Source organism: Mus caroli, unplaced genomic scaffold (genome assembly GCF_978045245.1).
Source record: "Mus caroli unplaced genomic scaffold, Mus_caroli_1 scaffold_5, whole genome shotgun sequence".
Taxonomy (NCBI): Eukaryota; Metazoa; Chordata; class Mammalia; order Rodentia; family Muridae; genus Mus; species Mus caroli.
Window position 1 is genome coordinate 118,201,814 of NW_028227260.1, and position 11,728 is coordinate 118,213,541.

General features: G+C 41.3%; 1 protein-coding gene across 1 annotated transcript in view; it reads right to left on the reverse strand.

Moving 5' to 3' along the window:
• Positions 1-11,378, reverse strand: part of Cul4b (cullin 4B) — a 54,100-nt gene extending 42,722 nt beyond the window's left edge. The window contains exon 1 of the mRNA XM_021154130.3: positions 11,307-11,378. The gene's annotated coding sequence lies outside the window, so the exon portion shown is untranslated. The remainder of the gene's footprint in view (positions 1-11,306) is intronic.
• Positions 11,379-11,728: the final 350 nt, after the last annotated feature.

Genomic DNA, 11,728 nt, shown 5'->3' on the forward strand with positions numbered 1-11,728 from the left:
GTGTTCTTCCCTGTTGTGACAGGGTCACGCACTGACATGGAACCCACTTATTAGGCTAGACAACCAGCTGGCTAGGAAGCTCCAGGGATCCTCCTGTCTCACCTTCTCAGAGGAAGAGTTTAGGGACCAAGAATCCAAACTCAGATTCTCCCATTTGGGTTTATGGAAACTGAAACTGAAATCAAAACAAAACTACTTTCCGGAATGGCGGCCCTTTTCCAGTCCTACAAGCTTCCACAAGATTCTTTTGACTACACCAACACATAGCTGTACTTGAGGGTATTTCTGTGTCAACCAATTCTAACAAGTTTTGCCCTAACTTCTTCACATCACCGATAAAGTCGGACTATGACTTCTAACATCCCCCCTCCTCTTTAAACATTTGATGACATTTAGTACCAAGTGAGACTAAAGAGTTACCTCAAAAGTTAGGATCGATCCACTTACAAGGCCCTAAATCTGACCCACCTTTCTAATTTCTAAAGAAAACATTTTTCTGTCTTTCAGGAGGTCTTTTAACTTACAGTCACTGGAGGATCAACAAAGATTTTGTTCTAACATTCATCCGTTGGGGCTCTCATACCTCGTGAATCAGAGACCTTCGAGAAGACGTCTGTCGTCGACTACGGACCGGACCAGACTGATAACATCCTAGTCTATTTCTAACCCCACCCACCAACTGTACCGCCTTTCAGATAACTGACAGCAGATCTGACCAGTCCTACAGCAGCTCATTGCTGACCAACAAAGGGCTCCGGTGATGTCTTAGCCAATCAGAACGAAGCTGGTCACCTTGTGAACGTTTGAGGCTTTATCCCAGCATTCACCGGGAAGTTGATGCCCGAGGCCGTATACGGAGGCTGTCTGCCGCCAAAGGCTGTTGAGTTTGAGGCCAGACTGTATATACTACATCAGCTACATATACTCCTTGTTTCAAAAACCAAACCAAACCAAACCAGCAAATGTAAAAACTCTCATCTCGGCACAATGTGATAATTGGATATATTTCCCAAAATCTCTCCAACAGGAGTATCTCCAAGATACCAAGAGGTCACTATTCTGTGATTTCACAAAGTTCCTAAACTGACAGATGAGATGAGGGGTGGTCTCTCTTATAAAAGTTTTCACTCCCTACTAGGTCTCTATTGACACAACACTAGGCTAGAGGAGACTGGAATCAGACTCCTTACAGAGAGTCTCCAAGAGCGCTAAAATGGAGGAAGACATAGTTGGAAGTCTCAGACTTCCACGAACAGGAGTCTAGGGCCCTCCAGCTCATCTACTAGTGGAGCATGTAAAATGTTTCCATATATATTTTTTAAAGTGGGAGGAGAAAGTCATGAGATTCTGTTTATCACATGTCTAACTTGTAGCTTACATCTAACTAACTTATTGAGACTGTTTTGTCAAGTGTCAGGACCCCTAATTTGACTAAGCTTAAGAAACAAATGAAAGCTGGGCGGGGTGGCGCACGCCTTTAATCCCAGCACTCGGGAGGCAGAGGCAGGCGGATTTCTGAGTTCGAGGCCAGCCTGGTCTACAGAGTGAGTTCCAGGACAGCCAGGGCTATACAGAGAAACCCTGTCTCGAAAAAATAAAAAAAAATAAAAAAAAAAAAAAGAAAGAAACAAATGAAGTCGATTGGTTTCTATATCCAGACAGGGCAAACCTCAATCCCAGCTAGAGCCAGGAACTCAAGTATTATCTTGTTTCTCACCCTCTCTCTTTATCTCTCATCTCAGCTTCTCTATATATAGCTTTATTCTCTAGTAGTCCTTTATGGTAGATACAACTGGGTTTCTAGCGGCCTTTAGGTCTTAAATTCACAGATCAGAAGCTGAAGAAAAAACCTGGTGTTATTATGCATGCCAGAATGTGGGAAGCTGACAGGAGGAGCTGCAGTTCAAGGTCAGCCTTGGCTACACAGGGGGACTTACACAGCACCTCCTTTCAAAACATACAGAAGAAATTCAAACACAAGAGAAAAGGACTTCTCTGTTCTGATTTAGAAAAATGCAAAGTTTTATCTCTAGTCTGGGTCTCTATCCCTTGAAGTTGCTACTAAGTTTAACAGCATTCTGTTTGTTGTTTGGTTTGGTTTTTGGTTTTCAGAGACTACAAGGCAAGTCCAGGACAGCCAGGACTACACAGAGAAACCCTGTCTTGAAAAATTAAATCAAACAAACAAACAAATCCTTTCTGTTGCCACTGTACCCAGAGCATTGTTTGTTTTGAAACTGGAGTTATGGCTCAATATTAGGACAATTACTTGGTGGTCTCAAGGCTATGACCTGATACCTATCCCTCCCAATACAAGTTGTAACAGAAGAGTGAAATACAAAAACCACACCCAAAACCATAAGGAAAAAGCTCCCCATAGTGGTTCATGCTGATTATTCTAGTATTTGGAGGATGACACTTCTGATTGATTGCCTTTGACTTGCAGCTAGTTGTTGTTTGGTTGGTTTTTTGTTTTTTGTTTTTCCGAGACAGGGTTTTTCTGTGTAACCTTGGCTGTCCTGGAACTCACTCTGTAGACCAGGCTGGCCTCAAACTCACAGAGATCTGCTAACCTCTGCCTTCCAAGTTCCAGGCCTCTGAATGCTTTATGTATTTTGATCCAGCAAAATAAATGTATTACTTGTATAAAACTGAGTCAGCAACATTAAACAAGTGATCTTGTTTATAAAAATTAATTGAACAGTATACTTATAATTTGTTCATTTCCTCATGTTATTTATCAAAGCTTTAAAATAGACTAAAAATCAAATAAGTGAATATTGGAGAAGGGTTTATGAGGTTCCTTTCATCTTTCCCTGTGTAGCCATTGACAGTTAATGTGTACTGGGAGAGAGGTTTTCTTCAGTGGTATAGCCATTTGTAAACTGCTCATGCTCCTGCAAATAACCTATTACTCATGCCCTTGTAAGCAATCCTCACTAAACTTCTTAGGAATGAGTCATAAAAAAGACAGGCTGAGCATAGTGGCACATACCTTTTATCCCCGCATCTAGGAGGAACAGGCCAAAGCAGGCAGATCTCTCTGAGTTTGAGGCTACCCTGGTTTATATCGTGAGTTTCAGAATAGCCAGAGCTACATAGTGAGATCCTGACTAAAACACAAAACAAAAACCAACCAGCCAAACAATCAAAAAATACGTGATCATAGAAGAGGGAATGGCTAGTTGGAAAGAGAAAGAGGATCAGTAGGAATGGGAAGGGAAGAAGAGGAGATAAGGGAGTGGACACAATCAAAGTATATTATATAGTAATGTATGAAAATACCATAGTGGAATCTATTAATATTTTATATCAATTACTTTTCATTCTTGTGGTAAAATACCATGAATAAAAGTGCCTTATGGGCAGGGTGCTGGATGGAGGTGAAGGCCTTTAGTCCCAATAGGGTTTCTGCTGTGATAAACACTGTGGCCAAAAGCAACTTGGGGGATAAAGTGTTCATTTCGCCTTACACTTCCAGGTAACAGTCTATCACTGAGGGAATCAGAGCAAGAACTCAAGGCAGGAACTCAGGAGGCAGAGGTAGCTGATATGTGAGTTCAAGGCCAACCTGGTGTACAGAGTGAGTTTCTGGACAGCCAAGGCTACACAGAGAAACCCTGTCTCAAAAACAAAAAGAAACAACAATGAAATCAAGATTTTGCTTTTAACTTATGGTTGCAGAAGGAGGGTCCATAATGGGCTGTCAAAGCATGATAGCAGGGGATGGAACAAGAAGCGGGATGACCATACTTTCAATTGCACACTCAAGTCAAAGAAAGCAAACTGGGACTGTGATGAAGCTATGAACTCCCAAAAGCCTTCGCCAGTGACAAATATCCTCCAGAAAGGCTGTACCTCCTAAAGGTTCCACAAATTCCCCAAACAGCACCATCAACAGGGAACCAACTGTTCAAATCAAACACCTGAGCCTATGGTGGACATTTCTCATTCAAACCACCAAATATGTAATTAATTTATGCTAATAAAAATCAGTGAATTAAATATAGTATAGATGTGGAAACAAATAACAAGTAGCAGAGAATGCTGAATTGAAAAGAGGCCAAAACCTGGCATGGTGACACATTCCTATAATCGCCACAATGAGGAGACTGAGGCAGGGGGAACTCTGAGAGGTCCAGGCCAGTCTGGACTACATAATGAGATGCAAACACATAAGCATGCATACATACATACATTAAAAAGCCAGATGTGGTGGTCCATACCTCTAACTCCAGAACTTGAAGGTAAGCAGAACTCTACTCTGTGAGTTTGAGCCAATCTGGGCTATACAGTGAGACCCGGTCTAATTGGTGAATTCTGAGTCAGAGAGACTCTGTCTCAAAAACAAGGCAGCCAGTGATACACCTGAGATAGACTTCTTCTTAGGGTTTCTATTGCTATGATAAACACTATGACCAAAAGAAACTTGGGGAATAAAGTGTTATTTCACCTTATACTTCCAGGTAACAATCTATCACTGAGGGAATTAGAACAGGAATTCAAAGCAGAAACCTAAAGCAGAAGCCATGGAGGAGTGCTACTTAATCACTTGCTCCCCAATGGCTTGCTTGACTTGCTTAGCTGGCTTCTTTATACAACCCAGGACCACCTTACTAAGGGTGGCACTATGTCGTACCACCCCCAACCACTCCCCATGGACTAGGCTAACCAACATGGAGGCATTTTCTCATTTGAGGTTCCTCTTTCCAGATACCTCTGGCTTGTGCCATGTTGACAGAAAACTAGACAGCATATAGACTCTTGGCTTACACATGAACACACATGTGTAGCCACATACACATACATGACACACACACACTAAATATTCTTCTCTGGGTTATAAGACTATTTCAGAAGAACAACTACTGATAACTAAATAAAAAAGCATCTTGCCCATGTCCATGGTTGAAATAGTAGCACAGTTGTTAAGACAATAACCAAGTACTTTTTAGTTGGATTTAACAGGACTCCATAAGGAAACACATTTGTGGTACTGTAAATCTAGTCAAGAATCCATGATTAAGAAACTCATAGATCCTAGAGGAGAACCTACTATTATTATTCTGCAAAATGGACATTGTTTTAAACTTTCTCTAAATTCATACGTGTCTACCCATAGATTAATTTTCCTTTATGAACACGCTGTGTCCATAAAGCATGAAACACTTCCATAAAGTCACAACACTGTTAAATTTCAGAATAATAGAGTTAAGTACAGCCTTTAAAATGCTTCTAAAAGGTGGAAAGGGGTAAAAACTTTCATAGAAAAGATCAGGCTGGAGCAAGGTCAACATTGAACTTGTAAAAAAAAAAAGAAAACTAACTAAAATCAGTAAAGAGGAAAGACAATGGATCCCTGCCTTAAAATTCATAGTAAGTGTAATTTCCAATATAAACTTCTGTATTTATCCAATTCTCTAACACACAAGCTCAGGATGTAACCAGAGGATATACTCCACTAAACTTAGAGAGTAAAACAAGAAAGAGGAAGATATGGTATCCAGGAAGTAGACACTCTGACTCAGTGTAATCAAGTACAAGGACAGAAGTCTCGAGGGGAAAAGGACAGTAACAGATAATTAGTTTAACTGTGTAAAAAGTGATAATGAACCAGGCATGGTAGCACACACCTTTAGTTTCAGCACTTCAGAGCAGAGATAGGTTGATCTCTGTGAGCTTGAGTCCAGCCTGGGCCACATAGTAAGTTCCGGGAAGCCTGAGGTAAAGGATGAGACCTTATTTCAATGATTTGAAGAGAGAGAGAGAGGGAGGGGGGGAGGGAGAGAGAGAGAGAGAGAGAGAGAGAGAGAGAGAGAGAGAGAGAGAGAGAGAGAGAGAGAGAGAGAGGTGTCAACAACCTAGAAATATCAATAATATTGATAAGAGAGAATGAAGAACCCAGTCTAAAACTGGCAAGAAGCCTTTAAACCCTAGGGAAGTAGCCGAGTGTGACTCTGTGTGAGTTCAAGGCCAGCCCAGTCTACATTTAGAGAGTTCCAGGACAACTAGAGTCACATAGTGAGATCCTGTTTCAAAAAAACATTAAGTAAATAACAACCTACAAGAAGAAATTGCTTGACCAAAATGAGATAAAATAAAATCTCAGAATGAATAACCACAAAGAGAAGAGATGCATGCATATAATTAATTTCTTTTACTCAGCCCTAAATGAGACATCTATTCTGTCCTCCAAGGCTTGGGGTCTATCTCAGGAGGAAGAAACAATTTAAGAACCAGAAAGAGGAAGGGCTGGGAAACTGTGGATCTCTACCTTCTGCCTAGGACATAGCCACCACACTCTTTATCTCCCAGAAAAGGTGATGACCTGAATAAGACCTACAGAAGACTGGGTTTCTCACCATTCCTTCATGGGGGTAAGGGGCTCACAAAGCTCCATTCCTTTCTAAGGATTTATAGATAGTTAACAGTTGCCCGTGGCAGGGGGCTCACTAGGCCCAACCCTCCCAGAGATCTACAAGCAGTTAATGGTTGCTGGAGAATGGGGAGAGATTGTCTTTAGTGGCATAGCCACTGGGAAGTTGATCGTGTTCCTGTAAAGAACTCCTTCCCCATGGTCTTGGTCTTGTAAATAAGATTAGTTAAACTCATTGGTTTACCAAGCAAAACAGAAAAATAAAAACCAAACCTGGAAGTAGAGGAACTTGCTGAGAAGCGGATGGGGTTCAGCAGGAGTGGGAGTGGAACAAGAGAGGGTAGTAGAGGATGAATATGTCCAAAATACATTGTATACCCAAAACAAAAGAGCATAATGATATCTGTTATTATGCATACAGAACATTAAAAAACTGAATTCCATTCAGAAATGAAAGTCAGTTGGTGACCTCTGTCACCATCTGTCCTGTCCTTCCTCTACCCTCAAGCTTCTCTGAAGTAAAAACCTACAGTTAATAATAACAAAAGGGAAGTGCTTGCTTCCAAATGTGGCTAGTATGAGTTCAGGAGCCTAGAAGGACAAAAACAGGGGCTAGGTAGACAACTCAGTTGATATGGTGATAGCCTTCACAAATAGGAAGTCTTGAGTTTGAGCCTCAGAGCTGACATAAGAATGTGTATGTGTGTAGTGATACATGAGCCCATAATCCCACTGCCAGGAGTGGAGACAGGATCTGGCCATCCAGTTGAGCAGAATTGGTAAGCTTAAGTCTAACAAAAGAACCCGTCTCGAAGGAGATATCAAATGAGTGATATTTTTGAGGAAAACATTTAAGGTTATCCTCTGGTCTCCAGACACATATGCATGCATGTACACATGCCACATCCAAACAATGCATTTGTGTCTGGAGACCAGAGGATAACCTTAAATGTTTTCCTCAAAAATTAAACCTCTTGCTAGGTGTGGTGGTGCATGCCTTTAATCCCAGCACTCGGGAGGCAGAGGCAAGCAAATTTCTGAGTTCAAGGCCAGCTTGGTCTACAGAGTGAGTTCCAGGACAGCCAGGGCTACATGGAGAAACCCTGTCTCGAAAAACAATAAATAAATAAATAAATAAATAAATAAATAAACCACTTTTCTTTAAAACTTACCAGTTTGTGGGATTAATAGCTTAAACAAATGGACTTCCATTTATCAACAATATACAAGCCATCAATGATAAATAAATGAGAAGTGAGTTCCTCTCACATTAAAACTACCATGCCCTAGATATTAGGTTATAATAGCACAAATGGATGAAGACAGATATCAGTCTCATGAACATTCTGTGGTCCTCAGATCACATCTTGAGAACCACTGATATGTGTGTGTGTCTACATACATACATATGATACTCAGACACACACACATATCAACAAGAACAGACAGAGCTTATGGGTACAGATGCTTGTCTAAGATACATTGTCTAATCACATAGCCACTAGCCAGATGTGACTTTAAGCTTGAAATGTGGCTAACATTACTAAGGAATTAATTTCAAAGATCCAGTTAATTGTTTGAAAGTAAATATAAGTAGTTTCTTTATTCATGTCTACTGCTTTGGGTGGTGCAGATTATAGAACATTTTCATCACTGCAGAAATTTATATTGGATAGCACTAGTCTAGTGATATATAACATGACTGTCAGGAAGCATTAGGAGAGCACTTAAGATTTGCATTTATGAATTTAAAATGAAGTCAGTCAGCACGATTGTGTTTCTCTCTAGGCACTTTGAGCTACTTGGACCTATAGAAAATGGGTAGATGTTAAGTTTGGGTGTTCCTTAGTCCATTTTCTCTTGCCATAATTAAATATCATAAATGGTATACTTTATGGATAAAGGAGGTTTATTTAGCCCATGGTCCATGAAGTGCAAGAGCAGGACACCATTATCTGCTGAGAGACTTTCTGTTGGGTGATGATCTGGCAGAAAGCATTACACTGTGAGACACTAACCTTGCTCCCTTGGCTCTTCCTTACCTCCTTTTGTAAAGCCACTAAGACATCATGAGGGACCAGCTCTAAAGACCTCTTCTAACCCTTTATATCTTCTAAGTGTCCCATATCCAAATGCCATTAACATATGTGATACTGAGGAACGTTGTGGAAGTTTTACTAAGGAACAGAATGAAACCTATGCCCCAAGCCCTATCTCCCAAGGGAGAAAAAACAACCATAATTTGAAAGCTGCAGAGAAAGCCTTGACTTCAGGAAGGATGCAGGGGTCTTGAAGACTAAGATGAAGGGAGCACAGGGAAAGGAGACTGACAATATGGGTTTCGCCGGGCGTGGTGGCGCACGCCTTTAATCCCAGCACTTGGGAGGCAGAGGCAGGCGGATTTCTGAGTTCGAGGCCAGCCTGGTCTACAAAGTGAGTTCCAGGACAGCCAGGACTACACAGAGAAACCCTGTCTCGAAAAAACAAAAAAACAAAACAACAACAACAAAAAAGACAATATGGGTTTCATACATGATAGATATGAATTCCAGAAGATATAGTGAAAAAATTCAGTAATTAGGGAATCGTGGGAGATGGGGACAGAGGGAAGGATGTACAGAGCCAAATGGACATGAATGTGGGTTACATGTTGGGTAGCTTTGAGGTCTGTGGCTTATACTTATGGTGACTAACTTAAATGGAGACAGTTGTTCTGTTGTTTGTTTTGGTTTTTGTTGTTGTTTTTTTGAGACAGGGTTTCTCTGTGTAGCCCTGGCTGTCCTGGAACTCACTCTGTAGACCAGGCTGGCCTCAAACTCAGAAATCCTCCTGCCTCTGCCACCCAAGTGCTGGGAATAAAGGTGTGTGCCACCACTACCCAGCAGAGACAAATGCTCTTTTTACTCATTCTTTGTTTACTTTCTACTTCTTTTACTCAGTATAAAAAGTGAAGGGTTCCTTATGACATTTTGCATATGTATAACACAGTCCTCATACTTACCCCACATTACCCTCTCCTGTTCTCCTGTCCCCCTCTGGTTGGCCCCCTTTCTCTCTACAAACAGTCCCTGTTCCACTTCCATAAGACTGATGTGGTAAGGAGACTGGTCCCTGATTGAGTCAGGCCAGCCAGTGATGGTGAGGCTGTAGGGAGCAGAGAGTATCTGGGACAGCACTCTTGACTCCTGTTGTTCAGGGGGAAATGTTTGATTAAGTTTGATAGTTGTTCTGCTCTGACACAATACTTTAGGTGCATGGGTCTCCTCTTGGTTGATGTTAACAGGAGGGAGAACTTCAGAGAAATGTGGGGAGTTTTATTCTTTGAGAATTTCACATATGTATGTATAACAATGAATTAGGATTATGTTTACCTCCCATTATCCCCCCTCTTTCTTCTCCCAGACTACCCCAAGTGTTTCCCATCCCAACCTGATGTCTTCTTTCTTTGAAATCTTCCAGTGAATCCAATTAGTGGTGCTTCTCCATGCATGGGTGCTAAATATTTATGTTTATACCCATGGGCCTGGGCTGCTTTCAAACTTAATCAGCAAAGCTTCTTTTTAAACTAAATATTTAATATTCATACATGCATATAATATATTTGTATCTCATCCACTCCCCCTTTCTTCCCCACTTCCCCACTTCTGCCTCAACTGCCCACCTCTGAAACTCATGAGCTCTCTCTCTTTTTAAAGGTCTGAGAGGAAGTGACTATGTATGCTCAGTTTTAATGGGAAGGCTTTATCATCCTTGTCATCCTTCCTCCACAAGGCTTAGGGGAAATCCTGGAAGAAGGAGCAAGAACAATATAAGAGTTGGAGAATGGAGAAAACTGCTATAAAACAAGTGTGCTTTTCACTTCCACACACAAGTTTCTTCCTGACTTTTCCCCCTCTATGGATAGGATTGGCTGTGGTGTATACACTAATAGTGCTGTGGTTGATATAGGTGAGGACTTCTAAAGAAATGTGAGTGTCAGAGCACAGGGCCCTGAGCCCAGAATTTGAAAGGCTACTCCACGAGTGCTAGAGTTTTGTGGCTTTATTGCAACTACCAGTCTTGGAGGGACTTGAATAACTGCTGATATAAGGGCACTAGGTATGGCTAGGGGTTTGGCACAATTGGCAGAGTGCTCAACCAGCTCCAAACCTTTGGCTCAATCTCTACTGCCTGTAAACTGAATATGGCAGTACATGTCCACCATCTCAGCAGTGGGCAATGGAGGCAGGAAGACAGCAGGAGTTCAAGGTCTCTGTGGGCAACATTGTAAATTCAAGGCCAGCATGAGACACACTAGACTTAATCTCAAAACAACCAAGCAGACAAATCAAAATAAGGACCAGAGGAAGAGGGGAAAGAGGGGGAAGAGGGGAAAGAAGGGAAAGGGGAAGTGAAATGGGAGGAGGAGGGCGGGGGAGGAGGAGGAGGAAGAAAATGAAGGTGGGAGAACTAGTTAAATAGTGTCTCACACATATTACGGTATATCCTCTAGCCACCCAAAGCAATGAAATCTTATCCATTTGTTTTCTCTATCTTTCTCTTTTCTGACATGAAAAGAAATTGTCAAGATGAATTTTACCACGGAGTGAAAAAAGCAAAAGAAAAATAACCTATACTGTTTGGGAAGTCTAACTGACAACCCGACCAACAACTCAAAAGAAGCTTTCTCATATCTGCTGTTGGGTTTTTGTTAGAAGGCCTTTATTTAAACTATATATGTAGTTTAAATACACATGTGTGTTACATTTTTAAGGCAGATAGTTAATTGTATGGTTCCTTACAGCTATTCTATCACCTTTCTTCTGTGTATATTTTACACGTCTTCCTTAATTAGCACCCCCCCCCATTTTCCATTTCCCCCTTCAAATCACTTGTATTCTGCTATTCCCCCTCTCTATTGCTACCACCCCCAGGATCCCATTTGACTTACCTGTTTCCTGCAGGTTCCTTTTTAATCTGTATATGTTGTAGCCTCACATTTGAAGAGGAGGAGCTAGGAACCTGAAAGGAGAGAAAACACGTTTGTTTTTCTAGTTCACTCAATGATCTTTACTAGTTTCTTCATTTACCTGAAAACTTCATGTTTTGTCTGAGTTGTAGAATCCAGTCCCAACTGATACATCTATAACACAACTCCTATACCTAAGGCTCAAGGATCACAGGGGAAGAGGGGAAGGACAAATTGTAAGAGCCAGAGAAGCACAGAGTTTGCTGTGACACTGTGTCTTAGAGTTATCAGAAGCTACACTCATGAAGTCTTACCAACATGGCTGCTTAAACCTGAGGTGGCCAAGAACAACAACAAAGGAGATGCTAACGTGGATAGGAGTGAATCTTCTGAGGCCAAAACCC